The sequence below is a fragment of the Marmota monax genome, unplaced genomic scaffold (genome assembly GCF_021218885.2).
Source record: "Marmota monax isolate L192 unplaced genomic scaffold, Marmota_monax_Labrador192_F-V1.1 WCK01_AAM20220418_F8-fsc00136, whole genome shotgun sequence".
NCBI lineage: Eukaryota > Metazoa > Chordata > Mammalia > Rodentia > Sciuridae > Marmota > Marmota monax.
Window position 1 is genome coordinate 2378488 of NW_026693905.1, and position 21158 is coordinate 2399645.

At 34.3% G+C, this 21158-nt stretch overlaps 1 protein-coding gene across 6 annotated transcripts in view; it reads left to right on the top strand.

Moving 5' to 3' along the window:
- The window catches only part of Erbb4 (erb-b2 receptor tyrosine kinase 4), a 1059983-nt gene that overhangs the window by 335627 nt on the left and 703198 nt on the right, over nucleotides 1-21158 (top strand). The window lies entirely within an intron of this gene.

The window sequence follows — 21158 nt, forward strand, 5'->3', positions numbered from 1 at the left end:
CAATTTTTTATCTGAATCCTACCAAGCACATATCTCAAGAGCAAGTAACTGGTGTGATGAGTGCTAAGTATTCATGTATATGTGGATGTGTGTGTAGGTATACATATGAATGCTGTGAACAAAGATTAGACCTTGTTAGTTCTGACATTTTGTCAGTTGGTAAAACCAAGTAAGTAGAATCTACCGGAAAGACTTCTCATGAAATTGACCTGACATCTATTTAACAAAGCCACATGAACTGATTTTTGAACCTATTTTTGAAGTAAGATGTAATTAATTAGAAGGCATTTGTGAAATACTGGGTGTTGAATATAAAGTTTTGTTAATGCAATACTATATTTTTTATTATCACATCAAAACCTATCTAAAATGGGATTTTTCTTTCACTGTTGTGAGACTGCATTATGGGTAAAGCAAACAACAAAAAAGGTTGCTGCGTGCATTTTTACATAATCGATTAGGCTGATGGTGAGCATTGCCTACATGTTCCAAACTGCTAGCTTTGATAGAAGTGTTTATGTTTGCAGGGAGGTGGACAGGAAAATGAAGTTTAGAAAGATATATAATATACTTTCTGCCTACTGGTATTCACCATTTGTCACTTAAATGGCACTAAAAAAAAAAAAAAAAAAAAAGTCCACCAATTCACAGCTTCATATGAATAAGTATCAAAGTGTGTGATGTAGCTCTGAGTAGAGTCAGAGGTCTCAAGGAGGAAATGAATAATGGTTGAACCAGTTAAGAAGATAGCATCTTTGATGGCCTTAGAGACAGATGAGGTTAAGTTTTGGTTGGGAAAAGAGGACAGAGTCATGTCAGGAAACAATCAAGAATTAAGCAACGTTCTGGAAATGGGAATTTGCCCCAGGCAATAGCAGAGAACACAAAGAACCATGGCCCTTTCTTCAGTCCATTTCTTATCCTGTGATGGATAAAATGTTTTATTTCATTTTAAAATGTTCAGTCCACTAATGGCCTAAGGCAGGAGAAAAACAGTTATCAAAATTACTAGTGATGTGTATGGCCACTTCACAAATATGATTTAATGATTTTGAAAACCGACTGATTGGAAACAGAGCAAGCTAAAAGCAGGAATAAGGAATTTTTCACAAATGTCACGTTCTTAAATCATAAATTCAGAATGAAAAAGAATAGACCTTACTGCTATATTTAATCTATAAAAAGCATCTTTGTAGAAAATAAGTCTAGCTTATTTTCTGATTGTTCTTGACCAGTAATGGCAAAATTATATGTAGGTGAATGTCATGGTCACTTGGTTTTGTGGATTTTCTTCTTCAAAGAATTTTAATTTCTTTGTCCTGAAAGAAAGGCTTTTCATTTTAATGTAATGTAATTTTAAAACCTTGCATAGTCTACTTCTGTAAAATTAGCTAAAAGTGTAGCCAATTTTTTCCTCTATAATGCAATATTTCAATGCATTTGAATATAAATGATGATAGTGGTGAAGTCCCTTTCAAAACTCAAGATCATTGTTTGAAGGGTAATGTTCAAACTCTATTTGTTTTATGCCATCTAGTTTAATCACATTTCATAATTGATTTTGTAACTGAAATACTTTTTACTAAATATGTGCATCTTCAGGAATATTGTTCTTTTTTGAGACTGAGTAACTATGCTGTTACCTATTATTTAAAAATTATGTCAAGTTGTCCAGACACCCATAGCTCAATCCAGTTTTAATACTGCAACATTAACATTAAGAAATAAAACTCTACAGAAATGTAAAGTGTTAGGTAAATAATTTTACAATATGTTTTTCTTTTATATATTACAACCTCAAGTCTCCATGCTATGGTAGAGCTTTCAAATTCTTTTACCAATTTCTATGTTGTAGCAATAGAATTTCTAAAATGCATATTTTATCACATGCATTTATTATAAAACAACTTAAATAAAACTTAAATATTATTTGAGAAAAGGATATCTAAAGATTTATTTGAATTTTTAGCAGATTTTAAATTGAAACTGATAATCCTTTTTACTTTAGATTTATCTTTTTCATATTTGAACAAATGGCCTAGTTATTATAGGGCCAAGATTTCAAATCATGGATACCAGAGATAATATTACCCTTCCCCTTTCTAATTTTCTAGATTAAAAAATACCCAAATTATAAGTAGAGAAGAAACATATGTAACATAACTTTTACTTGGACAAAGAATGTCAGTAGAATACTCAGAGTAGAATACAAATGGCTATTACATGTAGATGTGTGCTTTTAAGTGTCTCTTCCAAACAAAACAAAATAAAACCAAACAATCTGATTTTTATCTTGTGCTGATTTCAAAGATGTCAATACTCTCACATATGGTCAACCTCAAGCTACAGACTTCATGTCACTTGAGGATTTGGAGAGAGAGACTTAAAGCCTGTGTGAGCTGCTCCTTACACACCAGTGAAATAAAATATATACTCAATCTCACTCCTAAAAAATGCAAATTAAAACCCAGTTCAAAGTATTATTTTTCATCCACAGATATGACAAACATGAATATGCATGTCTTTTGATCCAGCATTTACATCTCTAGGAAGTTTACCCTAAAATAAACACAACAAGTTCAAACAAGGTGTGGGTATCAATGTGCTCATTATACCATTATTTGTAAGAGTGAAAAATTGGAAATAATTGAATACTTTATAAATAGGATGGATTTAAGAAACAATCTGGAATTGCTGTCAAGGAAGAGGTTCCAAAGGAACATCATTTGGGTTCAAATATCATCCTGAGCAATGATTTTGATGTAGGGCAATTTATTTAGCTTCTCTGTGCTTATAATATTAATGAATTCCAATGTCATTATTAATATTAAATGAGTTAAGAGGTGTTAGGAATTTAGACTATCCCTGGCTTTTAATGAGCACTTGGGGAATTTTACCTAATATTTTTATCATGATGTTAACATATTCATTTAAGGGGTATTTTAGCTATTAATTTAATTTTCCATGTGAATCTATAATAATAAGATATCAAAATGTTAAGATTTCACATAAATAATTTCTGATCTTATGCTTGCAGTATTTTTCATAGTTTATTAGCTATTTCATAAAAAATATCGTTAATCCATGTAGATGGAAAAGATGTTTCAACCATGATTTTCTTTTACTGTTAATATTCTTTTATGGGCGGACTGAAAATCAAAGAAGAAAGAACTGATCAGTTTCTCCTCACCCTTAGGAGCCTAAGGAATCATGAATGTTGATTCTAATTGGAAGTTTTTTTTTTAATTTTTTTTTTTAATTTTTTATTGTGGGTTGTTCAAAACATTACAAATTTCTTGACATATCATATTCCACACTTTGATTCAAGTGGGTTATGAACTCCCACCTTCACCCCATACACAGATTGCAGAATCACATCAGTTACACATCCATTGATTTACAAATTGCCATACTAGTGTCTGTTGTGCTCCACTGCCTTTCCCATCCTCCACCCTCCCCCTTGCCCACCTCTCCCCTCCCCTCCCCTCCTCTCTCTCTACCCCCTCCACTGTATTAACCCTGAGGGTCTCCTTCCATTACCATGCAATTTCCCTTCTCTCTCCCTTTCCCTCCCACCTCTCATCCCTGTTAAATGTTAATCTTCTTCTCCTGCTCTTCATCCCTACTCTGTTCTTAGTTACTCTCCTTATATCAAAGAAGACATTTGGCATTTGTTTTTTAGGGATTGGCTAGCTTCACTTAGCATAATCTGCTCTAATGCCATCCATTTCCCTGTAAATTCTATGATTTTGTCATTTTTTAATGCAGAGTAATACTCCATTGTGTATAAATGCCACATTTTTTTATCCATTCATCTATTGAAGGGCATCTAGGTTGGTTCCACAGTCTTGCTATTGTGAACTGTGCTGCTATGAACATCGATGTAGCAGTGTCCCTGTAGCATGCTCTTTTTAGGTCTTTAGGGAATAGACCAAGAAGGGGAATAGCTGGGTCAAATGGTGGCTCCATTCCCAGCTTTCCAAGAAATCTCCATACTGCTTTCCAAATTGGCTGCACCAATCTGCAGTCCCACCAGCGGTATAGCGATACCAGACTTCAAACTATACTACAGAGCAATAGTAACAAAAACAGCATGGTACTGGTACCAAAACAGGCGGGTGGACCAATGGTACAGAATAGAGGACACAGAAACCAATCCACAAAACTACAACTATCTTATATTTGATAAAGGGGCTAAAAGCATGCAATGGAGGAAGGATAGCATCTTCAACAAATGGTGCTGGGAAAATTGGAAATCCATATGCAACAAAATGAAACTGAATCCCTTTCTCTCGCCATGCACAAAAGTTAATTCAAAATGGATCAAGGAGCTTGATATCAAATCAGAGACGCGCCGTCTGATAGAAGAAAAAGTTGGCTACGATCTACAGTCGGTGGGGTCGGGCTCCAAATTCCTCAATAGGACACCCATAGCACAAAAGTTAATAACTAGAATCAACAAATGGGACTTACTCAAACTAAAAAGTTTTTTCTCAGCAAAAGAAACAATAAGAGAGGTAAATAGGGAGCCTACATCCTGGGAACAAATCTTTACTCCTCACACTTCAGATAGAGCCCTAATATCCAGAGTATACAAAGAACTCAAAAAATTAGACAATAATAGAACAAACAACCCAATCAACAAATGGGCCAAGGACCTGAACAGACACTTCTCAGAGGAGGACATACAGTCAATCAACAAGTACATGAAAAAATGCTCAACATCTCTAGCTGTCAGAGAAATGCAAATCAAAACCACCCTAAGATACCATCTCACTCCAGTAAGATTGGCAGCCATTAGGAAGTCAAACAACAACAAGTGCTGGCGAGGATGTGGGGAAAAGGGTACACTTGAATCTTGCTTTTATCCATTTAATTATTTCCATGAAACTCTCTCCTAGTTTGTTAAATCATTAAATGGATGTAGCAGGTACTAGTTTTTATTTTTATTAATTGTGACTTGTTTTTCATTATGACATAATTGTCAGTCATGAGACATAACTGCCACACACTGAAGCCAAATCAGAAGAATCCTGCTGGATGAACGTAGGACTGTATAGTGTAGGCTGACATTCTGGGGTGGCAAACAAATGTATATTGTTAGTAGTAACAGTACATGTTATTATTATGAGTCAATAGGAATTTATCAATTAAATCATTTATAGTTTTCCAGGAGAAACTGATAGATATCTGCCTTTTGCTAAGTCCTGAATGTTATTTAATTTTTTTGTGTAGTGTGGTAACTTTCAAAAATATATAAATGTACCCATTTAAATGTTTATTATATATCTTTTCTATCTCACATTTAATGTAAGAAGCCTAATGGAAAAATGTTTCTTTGTGATAGCTATTTGATGTAAGCATTGCTAAACATCTGAAAAAGAGAAAGGTAAATTCAGGTAAAGTTGAGATACATGCTTTTATGTAAATCAAATCCATCTAAAGGAGAGCAGTGTGGAAATGTGGGCAAAGGCCAGTGATTTGGAAAAAGACACCCTAGATCCCTATTCTGGCTCTACAGCCTTGTGGCTACAAAGCCTTGGGCAACTTTTTAAACAGCCTTTGGTCTCAGTTTAATCAGTAGAATTGAAATAATAGCTCTGACATCATTGGAAGTTATGAGAATTAAATGATTGATTGTATATAAGCCTCCTAGAACAGAGTCTAGATCATCAAATAAAAACTCTCAGTAAATACTAGTTGTTAGTATAATGGAGCTATTATGGGGAGTGCAACTGTAGGGGGCATGGAAATCCAGCCAACCATAAAACTGTAGACAGCAAACATTCACTAAATGCCCCCAAGAGTTCAGTCTAAGAATCTGAGGAAATATACGGTTGAATCTGCAAATGAGGCAGAAGATGATGTAATTAGAAATATGTGTTTCTAAGTGAATAGTATGCTATTAGGAAATGACAAACCTGAAGTGTGTTTATAGGGAGCTAAAGAATTGGTGATGTTAGGGAAATGTTCTAGAGGATAGGAATTCATCCTGTATTTTAAGATGAATGTCCCAGTTGAAAAACCATATTCAACATAATGATTTGTTTCTGATTAATAAGTTTTCAGACAGAGGGTAAGAAAGCTTTGATGGAGTGACCTATGGATATAAACATGTCATGTTGAAATATGCACTTTTAAAGGCTACTGAGATAATGATAGCTTACCACAGAGTTAAGAAGGCAGAGGGTTTTGGCCCTACTTGTTCTTGAGGAGGATGTTTTCAATCTACGTGGACTTGTTTCTGAGATCATAGATCCACGGTGATTATAATTTTGAGACCTTGGGATGATCCAGGTGTTTCACTAGCCAGCCATCTGCCCAAGGAAATATTTGCTTCTCCCGAATTGACAGAGTATCACATGCATTTAGTGAAGTTTGTCTTCACAGTTGGTCAAAAATAAATAAAACAGCAGTGTAGCCCCTGTGAGGATATACTATATGCTTCAATTATCAGTCCATTATACCAGTGGCAGATGTTACATTTGGGTTCCTAACAGGAGGTTTTTTGATGAGCAAAACCAATTTTTTTGGCATGGGCCAGCAATTATCACCACATTTCTCTTTCAAAGGGAGCTGTGTGGCTTTACACTATCATTTTTAGGTGTAATTGTGTTGTTGTTGTTTTAGGAATGTAGTAACTTTTACTGCAATGGGCCAGTTTTCTAGATGTCATTCAATGAGATTTATTTCTTATTATCAATTACTTGCTTTCTCATCACATTTATGACATCATCATCATTTTCTGAAGGGTCTTCCCTATATTGTGAAAAATAATTTCAGGGATATATATAGATTTGAGAGATTAGAGTCATACAAGAAGATCAACCTAGTGAAATATTTTATCATAATGTTTGTTTGCAATTGGTGTCTGTTCCATGGAGAGGTGTTTTCTAAATCAAATATCTATCATGTTTGATTTATGGCAACTTGACTTAAAATAATTCACATTAATATCCATTTTAGCACTTGTAAACACCACCTCACAAATTAACATAAGTTATCATTCACTTTTGAGGAATTAATCCAGGCACAAATTGTAGCCCATGGGTCAGCAACTAGATCTCTAATCCCCAATCCTATCAACTCACATAATCTTTTCCACTTGGTTTTTGCTCTCTCCTAGAATATATCTACCTTGTCCTTATTATTCTATCTTAGTGTTTTAAAATATAATGTTCGGATAATCTAATAACCATAACCTACACTTTACTCTTTAAAAAAAACAAACACTGTCATACACAAGGTCATGTTTGCTTAACACATTCATAAAAAAAATAAATAAATAAAAGGTTCATGTCATTAGACTGGGTGTACAGTTAGTACCCCTTATCCACAGTTTCATTTTCCATGGTTTCATTGATCCATGGTCAACCATAATCCAAAATTTCATACAGAAAATTCCAGAAATAATTCATAAATTTAAAGGTGTGCCACCCTGAGTAGCATGATGAAAGCTCATGCAGTCCTGCTGTGTCCTGTCTGGCACATAAATGGTCTCTTTGTCCACCATTTCCACTCTGCTCACTCTCTTGTCACTTAGTAGCCATCTGGGTGATCAGGTCACTGTCCTGGCATCTCAGTGCTTGTCTTTATATAACCCTTAAATAGCAGCCTGGTGCTGCACCCCAGGGCCACATCCTGCTCTGCTCTCTTTATCTCCTCACTTGGTCATCCTGTCATCACTCACCAGCATAGGAGGGTGAGCCCAGTACAATAAGACATCTTCAGAGAGACCACAATCACATAGCTTTTCTAACAGTGTGTTATTCCAGTTGTTCTGTTTTATTGTATATAAACTCACTGGGCCTAATTCACAAATTAAACTTGATCATATTCATGCATGTATAGGAAAAAGCATAGTTGATGTATAGGGTTCAGTACTATCCTCAATTTCAGGAATCCAATTGGGGTCCTGGAATATTTTCTTAAAAAATAAGGAGGGCTAGTATATACATTATATATATATAAAACAACAACAAATTTTGACTCCTCAAAGAGTCATCAAGTATCATTATGTCTTCCCCAGATTTTGACTCCTCAAAGAGTCATCAAGTATCTTTATGTCTTCCCCAGAGTTTCCTTGACAATAGCACAGCAGACTTCCTGCATTCCGCAATTCTGATGCTTTCCTTTTTTGGATTTATTTGTTTCAAATGATATAGGAGCCTTATATACTATCCTATAATGATTTTGTGTCATATCATGCCAACCATGATGTTTAGTGAGCATTTTATTCATGTGAATGTAACTTAAGGAACAGTATACTAAAAAGGATGTATTTTTATTTTTGTATATTAGATTGTGATATTTCTGATCATTTTTATCAAAAGATAAGAATCAAATTCACAAACCTCTGTTCATAGGATTTCTATGAAAAAGTTGTATTAGTTTGTAGTACGATTATGTAGACTACAATTTGTTCTCAGTGAGAAGGTTGCTTATGTTTTTAAATTGTTGGCATATTTTGACAGGGAAGGGGGGCCTTTTAGCATAAAAGAAACAAACGAGAAAACATAAAGCACCTGCTCTTTTTTTCATTTCTCTGCATATCAGTGATAATGCATATGTGGTGTCCTGAATGAAAGTTTGAAGCTCACTAGTCATTCCTTCATGCTTGCTTACTTTATCATTCAAATGAATTTCATATTATATGTTTTGTTTTCATCCACATCGTTCAGGGATATTTGAATTAGGAGTTTCACGTATTTACCTTGTACACATAAACACGTTAAGAGGTCAAAGTAAATTATAAGTAACTAAAATGCGGAAGTGTTAGATGTGACTGACACTTCTTACTTTGATGCTTCTGTCTATATTCAGTTTATCATCAAGTCTTACCCATTTTGCATTAAAGTATTTTGTGAGTGTTTCCATGTTCTTCCTTCTCTATGACTCTCACTTTATGGTGTTATCATCTTGCTAACATCATCACTTGTCTTTAGAGTACTTAGTATTATCCTAACTGGTTTTCCACAAGAAAACCTAAACCTTCCTCCGATGAGTCAGATAACTCTTTCCACAATGAACATCTGATTAAGTCACCCCATTCATTCCTGCCTAAGAGGCTTCAGTGGCTTATCAGTGCTTTTAAGGTAGAGATGAATTCTTAACATAGTATCCAAGCCCCAAGATACTAGTAGCCTCTTCTATCTTCAGCTCTATCTGTTACCACTTGCATTTTTACCCTTATCTGGACTCAACCATACTCTTTCAGGCACAGGACACTTTCACAGAGTTAGTTCTTCTGTTTGGAACATTCCTCCATGTGTTTCTCAACATACCCACTCTGTACCTTTTAAGTATTATCTTGTTCTTCAGAATTTAGCATAAGGATTTTATCCTAGAGGCTGCCTTCTTCTGACCTCTTTTGAGCAAAGTATTCTTGGTTAGACACAGAATACTTAAGTGACAGTTGAACTTCTTTAATGTAACTAACATGTATCATCTTTCTAGATTATTAATTCCAAGAATATAAAATTTGCTCACCATTTTATCTCTCATACTTATCACAGTCCCATGTTGATCTGTTAATGAAAGACTGAATGAATAAGCTGGTGTTGTGAGGTGCAGGTAATGGATAAATTTCCTGAACAATTTAAAAAAAATGGGAGTGAAACTTTAGTATGATCTTTTATTAAGGGAAAAAGGACTAGGGATAGCCACTGTCTCTTAAGATGATATGTTACCCTGAGTTGGCATTCTATTAACATTGAATAAATAAGAACACAGTTCAGAGGATTTCAAAATCATTTTCATAGTACTAAATTTGCAAAGTAGATCTAGATTCAACTCAGAGACTAAATATTGTAACTTTGATTTAATTATTTTTGTAATGCATGATTCTTAGCAGGCTTAGATGACAGGCAGAACCACTGAGATATTGTTGGATAAAAGGGTATTACAGATTTCTTTTTAATGAAAACATCATAGGGATTTGGTATTTAGAATTTAATTAAAAGTTCCATATGTAAATTTTTTCATCTTACAAAAAAAGCCTACAGTTACTACTTGCTAATAAGCTGACAACATAAATATGAAAACTTGACCACTTTATGTATGTTTTTTCAAATGAAGTATTAGTCATATTAACCATAATGCTTATGAGTGTTTTCATTTAAATTTGAGTTTAAGGTGTTGCTTCTTGGGGTAATAGTCAGTCCACATTCTGTCTATCTTTGTCTCTCTGCTCCAGAAATTTTATTTTGTATATAAAGAGTAAATAATATTTTAATAAAAAACATTCCTATCTTAAATATTGGAGTGTGTGTGTGTGTGTGTGTGTGTGTGTGTATTCATTCTTTGGTAACTGCCGCTTACCAGGCTCTATTAATGCTCAGAGTAGAACATGGAACAGAACTGATGGATTTCTTGCCTCTGAGCTTGTACTTTGCTGGAAGGACATTAGGTGTATGGTGGGGTAATCAATATATTGCTATATGTGTTATGGAATGGGATGTTCAATGTTATGGAGTACATGTAGGGTCATCACTTATGAACTTGGAGATTTTCTTGAGTAAGTGTAAACAAGGGGGAAGCTGAAGGAGGAATAGGAATTAGGAAAGTGGAAAAAGGAGATGGCATGTTGAATTTCTATATTAGTCTTTTGAGCTACTATACTAAAATATCAGGGACTGGGTGGTTCAAAAAAAGAGAAATTTATTTCTCACCATCCTGGAGACTGGGAAGTTTAAGAGGGTGCTGGCATGGCCATGTTCTTAATGAGGGCCTGTCTCCTGATCTGCAGATGGCTAAATTGCTATATCTTCACATGGTGGAAGTGAACAAGCATGGGTCTCTTTTCTTATAAGGACTCTAATCCTATCAGGGTCCCCACCCTATTGCCTCATCTAAACCTATTTATCTTCCAAAGATTCCACCCCCAATTCCATCACACTGAGGATTAGTGATTCAGCAAATGAATTTGGCATGAACATTCAGTCCATAAGCACATCTGTCTTCAGAGATCAAAAAGTTTAAGACAGGAGAGTCACTTTTTAAAAGCACAGAATGCAAATACAGGAAGAGTTAGCCTGAGGTTAGAGGTATAATCAGGGGCTAGATCATGAACACGCCCTCTGTTACTACTGAGTTTAGACTCTAAACTGAGCAAAACTGGAAGCCTGTGGCACAGTTTTAAGTAGGGAAATAAAATATTGTGAAAATAACAGAAGTAATTTATTTAGTTGGTAGAGAGAACTTTATGGAAAAAAAAATTGATAAGAGCTGATAGTTAGGAATCCTTGTCTCCTGGCCTTGAATTGGTCTTAACTACCCTGTTGTAAGGTAGGTAGCTTTGGTGTATGTACCTTTGGTATATGTACGACTCCCTTATATCATTAACTTTACCTCTCTGGGATTTAACATTCTGACATGAAAAATAGTAAGCGTAGTTATTTGTAGATGATCTCTAAGTTCCCTAGAACTTCTAAGAGGCTTTAAAAAATGGTGAGAATGTTTACCTTGAACTGTGATTCTGTGTAGATATACCATCCTATACTTGGGGAAGTAAAAGATTTTATAGAAGTTCTACTAAATTAGGAGAATTCATCTTGGAAGTTTAATAAAAGTAAATCTGTGATATCATTTTCTCTTCGTTTATTTCTTCCTACAAAAATGCGTAAATAAAGCTTCTGCTTAGTTTTGTTCTAGGTAGTTGAGGGAATATTATAATGATGTGTTATTGATGTGCCATCCATTTTGGGCTTCAAATATTTTACAAATGTTTTAGAATTCTATGTTTTTTTTTTGTTTTCATGTGATAGAAAATCCAGTTTGCAGAAATAAGAAGTCAGATGTTTTTTTCTATCCATATCTACCCTTGAATCACATACAAACATACACAGAGAAAGGAGGGAGAGAGACAGAAAAAGAGGACAGTGGGAGGCAGGGGATAGGGAGAAAGCAACAGAGAAATAGAGAAATAGGGAATGAGGATTTAGCTTTATCAGTAAGCTGTTTGGTGTTGAATAGATCTAAGCCACATGCCAATTTTCTCCTCAGTTGAATGAAGTGGGCTTCATTCATTCTTCATTTATTGCCCATTCACTACCAGTCAGATACTATTCTGTTAGTTATATGTTGACATAAGGTGAAAGGGCATTGTTTCTAGACTCAACAGAAAAAAGTGAATAATTCTTTCTGAGATATGAAGAGAAAACTTTACATATAATATAGTGACATTTACACTGGATCTTGAAGAAAGAATTGCAACAGTGCAGACAGAGAAAATAGGACTGTCATTCCTGGGAGAGAAATAGCAAAGGCAAAACCCTACCTGCAAGAAGTCGGAATTTGTCTGTGGAAATCTTAGACTAAACCCATTTGGTGTAACTTAACAGTTTGGGATGATTCAGGTGGAATAGCAAGAGATTCACCTAAAAAAGTATATTTGGACCACATTGCAAAAGATTTTGTAGGCAATGGTAAGGAATATTTAATTTATCTTTAGTCAACAGGAACAATTTAAAGATCTTTTAACAGTTTGATGTTGGTAATGGAAGTTCTGTTTTTAACACTCTTCCTGCATCCAAGTGTGGAACTAACTGAAAGATGTACCAGAGATCAAAATAGTCACAGCCTTTAGTTTGTGGGCAAACTAGCTTCCCAATAACTCATTCTAGAATAGTCTTGTCCTCCAAAATGTCAGGCCTCTTGTCTCAGAAATAAAGAGTGTACAGAACAACTTGAAGTACTGCAGACTGTCTCCAGAGAGACGGAAGGGACTGGTCTGAGTTTTCTTAGTTTTTTTTTTTTTTTTCCTTCTAAACTCCCAGTAAATCATTTCACCTCTGAAGGTAGGGACCCAAAAAGTTAGCTCTTGTCCAGAGGGTTCACATGGAAATATGAGGCCTGGGAGATCAGATGCTCCTTCCTAACAGATAACATGGTCAACTTTATAGAGTGGATGCCTGAAACAAACATACACAATGGGATGCCCAATGGGTCAGAAAGAAAAACAAGACCTTGAGTTAGAGGGAAAATGGTCAGGATAGGAAGGGAGAGATGCATTAAAAGGAATTTTTTGTAGTAGAATTCAGAGAAGGGGAAATGGGAAGGATGGGGAAAATCTAACATTAGTGCAGAAGCATGTGAGTATACTTACATGAACTGAATCTGAAGATATGTGGTGTGTTAATATTTAATATATAAAATATAGGAAAGAAGAGGCAGAAGCAGAGGGTATAGAATAAACTACATAAAAGTGTACACTTAAGCTTAGATGTGGGAGCTAGAACTATAGATTTGGGAATCATTGAGGCTACAAAATAAGGCCTAGAATTGAGTAACATCACCCATGGGGAGGAAAAGAAAAGAGAATTTAGGACAGAACACAGGGGAACACTCATGTTTAAGATGTGAGGAAGTTCACCTGGGAAACAAGACCAAGGGAAAAAAAAATAGAAGTATGAAAAGTACCAGGAAAGCATTATCTCTCCTAAGAAAATGAAGATTTTTAGGAAGTAGTTGGCAGTCAACATTATTTTGTCATAGAAAAGATAGGAGACTGGGATATATGAAATTGTCTTTGATGCCATTTAAGCTAATCCATGAAATAATATGATTTATTAAAGAAAACAAAATGCACACATATTGCTTTATATCTAGGAAGGTAAATAAGTGGATTATAGTAAACATTTATAAGAAATCTTTTTATATCTCTACATTTTAATTTAAATAATTATAATTTTTACTTTTTTATACCTGTATATTTTAATATCCTGAGCCTCTTAGTAGGAAAAATTTGCATTAGAAAATTAAAAAATGGACAGGCACGGTGGTGCATGCCTGTCATCCCAGCAGCTCCAGAGGCTGAGAAAGGAGGATCGTGAGTTCAAAGCCAGCCTCAGCAATGACAAGGCGCTAAGCAACTCAGTGAGACCTTGTCTCTAAATAAAATACAAAATAGGGCTAGGGGTATGGCTCAGTGATCAAGTGCCCCTGAGTTTAATACCTGGTATCCCCCTACCCCCCAAAACAAGAAAACTAAAAAATGTAGGAGCTGAACTTATAGCTCATTGGCAGAGCACTTGTCTAGCATTTGTGAGGCACTGGATTCAATCCTCAGCACCACATAATAAAATAAATAAAATAAAGGTATTGTGTCCATGTACAACTAAAAAACTTAAAAAAAATTTAAAGCTGTAACATTTAACTAAAGGAATGATAGAGTGAATTTCATTAAAAATTCTTATCCAAGACCTCTTTAAAATAATTTTTGTTGCTTTGAACAAAAATATAAATAGATTAGTTTTTATGGAATAAGCATCTTAACATTTATTGTATATGTTATAAAATATGAATATATATACATTTAGCATTATATTTGCATTACATATATAAGTGCTTTTGAAAAAGTGCTCATCTTAATGGAAGAGTAGTAAGAATACACATGGTAATATAATGTAGGGTATAACATTTAAAAAGATTTAAAGATATGTTTGTCAAACAACTTTGAGTTAAAAGTTATTAGTAGAGTACCACGAATCAATTAAATACAAATGACATATTAATATCCTTAATCTCACAGTATGTAGGTACCTTTCACTCTTTTCCCTCAGGAATAGGTTGCACAATCCATAAACATTTCACCCTCCCAACTGGTGTGTCTTGTGAACAAGGATACATTCAGAACAATTTTTGGAAAGGACTTGCAGGGAATCGTGCCTTTAGAAGATAAAGAAGTCCCTTTGCAAAGACAACCTGGTTCAAATGGGGATGTGTCCACAGTTGTAGTCTTTGATTCTCATTTAATCAAGTGGTACAACCAGCATGGATCTTCAAAGAAGAATCACAACTGATGTGAGTTTTCCAAATATTGAAGGCTTTGGGGAGTGCTGTGCCTTTACTCTTTCAGTGGAAAATAAGTACATGTCAATGTGAGATAAGTGATCCCATTCACATAAATTTGGTCCTTGGAAGTCTGACTTCATTCTGAAATGTCTTTTGTTTATTTTACCTGATATATATCATTCAGCCCTGGGGAATTTAAGGAAAGTTCTCAAAACACTCATCAGATGTACTTATTCCATAATTAACAATGTCTGCCATAGTTAACTGAGGACGTGGTTCCTTAAGTAGCAAAATATTAAATGTGGAGGCTGAAAAATCCAAAGGTGTCAGATTTTAAAATGGTCAAATCATATCCTTTTCTTCCTTTTCCCTGAAAAATTTCTCATGAGTGTTTTTGACATACGTCTCCTACTAATTTTTATCTGTACCTGTGGTTTTCTATCAGTTCAGCTACAGCAGGAATCTGTCTAATGGCAGACCTTTACTGAGACAGACAGTTAATGGGAACAGTAGCAGCCCTGAGGTGTGTTTATATAGTCAGACTCACTTCCTCTATTCCTGTGATATATGAACTACTTCTGAAGTTTCCCAGCTGTTTCAGTGGATAAATCATGGCAGTAGGAGCTCATATTTAACCTTCAATGTCCTGGCTCTATACTTTGTGGTCTTTTTCTTTTTTCTCTTTGGCTATCTGGAAGAGATTTCAAACAGACTTGTCCATGTGCAACCAGCATTGTTCTCTCCATCTGCCCCTCCTACCTCCTTTTATCCAGCTCAGGGAAATTTGGAATCTTTTATGATTTGCCTTTGTGTCAGTCAAAATAAAACCTACTCTCTACTAGAGGTCAAGTGGTTTGTAGATTCATTTCCTGATAATAAAAGCAAAACTGTGTGTGTGTGCACATATGCATACACATTCAATGGAAGCCTCTGTTGTGCAGTAGTCATTGTTATATACAGGTATTCCTATTGTTTTAGGCAGCTATAGTCACATTAGTATGTTTCTTGGCAGTAACTGGCTGCCATTACCCACCATCTTTCCCCTGGTTCACTGTGTCCCTTCAAGCTGTCCTCTTTGTTCCTGCATGCCTCCGGCTTGTGCCTTTGCTCTTCTCACAGCCTGGGGTACTCTTCCCAAAGATAGAGCCCCAGGGCTCACTTCACTCTGTTCTGTCCTATTTAACACACTATCTCCCTGTCCTATTTTTCTTGTGTCATGGTGATTGATCCTAACTTGTAATTATTATGATATTTATTTCCTTTGTATGTATAATGTAAATTACACACACACTGGGATTCATCTGTTTTGTTCTCTGTGGTTTCACTAGCAGATATAACCATATCTCTGACATGATGAGAGCTCAATTAAGTTTTCCAAGGAAATGGATATCAATTATGTATATATACACAACATAGAGTGAGGCAGACCTTTGTTTAATAATTTTTAAAAATGTTTTTCATATTATACATTTAATTCTGCACCTGGTCTTTTCTTACATAACAATATACCTTGAATTTCTTTGCATGTTAGTAAATATAGACCTACTTTAAAAATCTGAATATTAGGGCTCAGGATATCCCTCAGTTGGTAAAATGTTTGCCTCAGATGCACAAGGCCCTGGGTTCAATCCCCAGTACCACACACACATACACAAAAATAAAAAAAATAAAAAAATCTGAATATTAATATAGGTGTTCCCTGATTTATTAATTGTTATTATCTATTGATGAATAGGAAGGTTTCTCTTCTTTTTGCTAAGTATATCTTTGTTAAAGTAAATATTTCTATACATACATCTTTACATACTTATGCCAATATTTCTGTAGAATAAATTTCCAAAATTGGATATACTGGGTCAAATCAAAGAGTATGTGAATTTAAATTCTTACACATACTAATGAATTTTTTCTTCCAAATGGAAGAAATGATATACATATTCTCCAGGGACAAATGACTGAACCTGTTTCCTCACATATTTACCATCACTGGGTATTATCAAGATTTTAATCTTTAATATATTTGGGAAGCCCAATGTTATGTTCATTTAATTTATTTTTCCAAATATGATTATCATTGATCTATCAAATATGATAGCTCACTGAGATTTATAACTATTAGTTACTTCCATCTGCAAAAATGTAAACTTTGATCTGACATCTTACAGTAATTTTAGCTTCAAACTCCATTATTCTTTACCATGACTCTTTTCAGGCCTCAGCCTCATTAACAGTTGGGGTCCACTTGATCATTTCTTTGCTTTTTAGTTTTCTCATAGCAGAATTTTCTTTTCACCTTAATTCTCCATTTCTTGAAATTCTAGACATCATTTTAGTCATGGTTTACATGTCATATGTGTTCTAGGACAAGTTCAGTTGAAGTTACTTTTTCTGTTTCCCTGTTACTAAATTTTATTATTCTGTATGGTTCCTTTGTCCTCATTTGCCTACACACCTAATTTTTCCTACCAGATTTTAAGATCCCCAAGAATCTTGAATTATGAGTCGCGTGTCTTCCTCTCCCACAGCTCATAGCATGGTGCCTTCCATTAGAAACCGTTGAAAGAAAGCATGCATGCATGTCTAACACTGCCCAGTGAACACACAGGCATCACTGAGGAAAAAGAGATGCCACGCCAGGAGAACAATTCTAATGAAAACAAATTGGCATTCATTCCCTATAACATTCTCTATATAAAACTCATTTAAATCTATGAAGAAGAAGAAGTTTGTTTGTTTTTTTTTTTCTCTTTACTCTTGAAAGAGTGAAATCTAAAATTATTCCAGTGCATTCTTCAGGGTTTTGAGAATGGAGACATGAATGATTTTATTTATAAAGAAGAAAACAGACTAACTGCTGCTTAAGTAGACATAATTTTAAAGATTTGATTTTCACCAACTTGTTTCAAACAGTAGGGATTTCAAAGAAAAATTAGGCCATCTTTGTGGAAGTGTTTATGAATGGAAAGTACCAAACAAATAGAAGTCATTATATTCCTTTCACTAGGGCAGTCAAAATGTCATATTTTAAGTACACAGGATTGAGATGTTCTCATCTACTTCTGTAGAGCTAGGAATGATGTCTTCCAAGATTTCCAGACTGTTAGGGTGTGATACAGCTTATAATACAGCTTTAAGTTTAATATCAAGGAATGGTCATATATATAGATCGAGGAATGATCTATAAGATATCAAAGAGCAGGGGTTGTTTATTTTTTTTAAAAATGATCAATTTAGTGTCCAACAGAGAATAGGTACTCAGTATTTGTTGAAACAAATTAATTTGTGGGCAGGACTGAATAAAATTTGAAGCAAAGAAAGTGAGAGTGATCTTATGAATTAAAAATTCCCAAAATTGAAATAAGAATTATGCACCCATGAAGAAAAGAATATTTATTTTCAAAACATAGGTTGTTGTGAAACAGATTCTGATTTGCTGTTTGTTACTGAAGTAAAAGTTAAAGTATTAGGAACAAAAATTGGTTTAAAATACTTGGGGATTTAATTTTGTATGTGTTAAATGGATGATATTCAGGTTTCAGGAACAGAAAATACACCTGCAGAAGTTTAAACCAAAAACAATTTGTTTTTTTGTTATTATGCACTTGAAGGGTGTGTAGTCCAGGAATGGAGCAGGTGTTTATAGATGGTTTTAGGAAATTTCCTTTTAATATATCTGTTCTTCCATCTTATCTCATTGGTTTTCCCTCTGCATGGTTAAAATACAGTTGTTGCATTAATATGATGTGTCCATATTGATGGAACGAAGATGCAGGAGGGATGAAAGAGAGTTTAAGGGTATGCCAGCCAATTCTGTGACATTTTTTCAGGAAAAAAGAAAAGAAAAAGCTCTCTCAGAAAGCTTTCTTAGAACCTAAAAAGATTTCATTGACTAGAGAAATGACATTGCTGTTTATTTTTGAGAGCAGTCACTATTTGTACATTGGGATGCATGAAAGGATCTATCCTCCCTACAACAAGGTTTTTCATCACCTTGCAGGGGTGGAAGTAGGATGAGGTGATTGACACATTTGCCTCTGATGTAAAATTTATGGCAGTGCCAAAAACTCAGTGATAAATGTAAGTAATTTGGGGGGGGGCAAAAAAATTAAAAATAAAATTCATATCAAAGATCCACAATGAACAAAAAAAATATCAGAAGTTTAAATAAGGAAAGCATTCTATCCTCAACTTACATGACTCATTGAGCTTTTTTCTCAGTCTCAGTTAATTACCTATCAAATAAAGGATAATTTATCAGGAATAAAATAGGAAAATTAGGGAATGAAGGGACAAGACAGGAGAAATAGATGGACATCTGCTGCTTGTTTGACTAACTACAGTTAATCAAAAATCTTTTATTTTAATTGTGCTTTGTGTTATCTTTGGAGTTTTGTGTCTTAGAAATACTAAAAAATATAAAAGATGTTTGTCCATAGAAAAAGTAATTTGTAATAGTAAAATTGGGAGTTCATAACCAACTTGAATCTAATGTATGAAATATGATATGTCAAGAGCTTTATAATGTTTTGAACAACCAATAAAAAAAATAGAAAAATAAATAAATAAAAAATAGTATATTGGTTAAGTTATTTAAATAATAATGCACAGTTAGAGGCTAACTCAACCAAAAACAAAGTGGATGCATATTTTATTAATTAAAAATGATCAAGTTAAAATTAGTTTTAGAAAAAAATGCAACTTCATATGGTTTAAATCTTCTTTAAAGAAATTACAAGAGATTAATAACAGGCAGAGAACCACATTATAATCAATCCTGCAATTAACCAGAATGATAGATGAAGGGATTATACTTCTAAGAATGAAAAAGAGGACTAATAATATTACAGCTGTCCAATACATACAAACTTAAAAGAGGAAGGAAGAAAATATTTATTTATTTATTTATTTATTTTCCCCTAAGGGAAGAATATTCATCTTTTCTAAGAGTTAGAAAACAAGGTTCAAAAAACGTATACAATAAAATATTAATCAGTATAAATGAAAGTCAGGATTCTTGGTGCTTCAGCAAAGTATCTCATCATATCTTACCCAACTGTCTCCTTTTTTTGTCTGGACAGTATTTCATAGTTAGGGAATCATCTTATAATGTTTAAATATCAAACTATTCCTGCCATAAACAAACTATGGTACATATACACAGTGGAATATTACTCAGCATTAAAAGAGAATAAAATTATGGCATTTGCAGGTAAATGGATGGAGTTGATGATAGCATGCTAAGCGAAATAAACCAATCCCCCAAAACCAAAGGTTGAAAGTTCTCTCTGATAAGTAGATGCTGATCCATAATGTGGGGGAGGAGTGGGGAGAATGGAGGAAATTTGATTGTGCAAAGGGTAGGGCAGAGATGAGAGAGGACATGGGGACAGGAATGATGGTAGAATGAGATGAACATCATTACCCTAGATACATGTTTGACTGCATGTGTGTTGCGACTCTACATTGTGTACAACCAGAGAAATGAAAAGTTGTGCTCCATTTGTGTATAATGAATCAAATGCATTGTGCTATCATGTATAACTAATTAGAACAAATAAAAAATTAAAAAAAAACAAAAAAAAAACTATTCCTGCCAAATTCTCAATCTCTGCATTAACACTGCCATTAACAACTCTTTTATTTTAGAAATAAAAGAGCCACAAATGTAATTTTAAATTTCCAATAGGCATAATAAAAATAAATAATAAACATTTAAAACTATGTGATAATATATTTTATTTAATTGACTATGCCTGAAATATTAAAATTAAAAAGTATTGAAATTTACTTTTTTTTTTCCTAATACATCTTTAAAACTTGGTGTGCATTTCACAGTTACTGGCACATACCATTTCAGACACACTGATTCACATGTGACTAGTGACTAATTGTATTAGTGCGACTACATGTTTGTCTAACTTTAATGCTTAGTGTATGTCAAATAGCCTATTTGACATAAAAATTGTTCAAGTTTTTTTTTAAAATGTATAAAAACAGGACATTAATACTGAGCCAGCTTTAGTGGTGCATGCCTATAATCCCAGTACCTCGAAAGGCTGAGGCAGGTGATTTGAGTTCAGCCTCATCAATTTACAAGAACCTAAGCAATTTATGGAGACTCTGTTTCTAAATAAAAAAATTTCAGAAGGGCTGGGGGTATTGTTCAGTGGTTAAACCCTCTGCCCCAACTAGGGTTCAATCCCTAGTACCAGAAAAAAAAAAAAAAAAAAAAAAACATCTGGAGAGGCACAAGCTATATGAAGGGCCTATCACATTACTTGTGTGACTGGACTTACTGGTAGAAATCTAGTGAGGAGACAGACATAATGTCCAATTTCTAAAGCTGTTTTCATGTGCCATCTCAA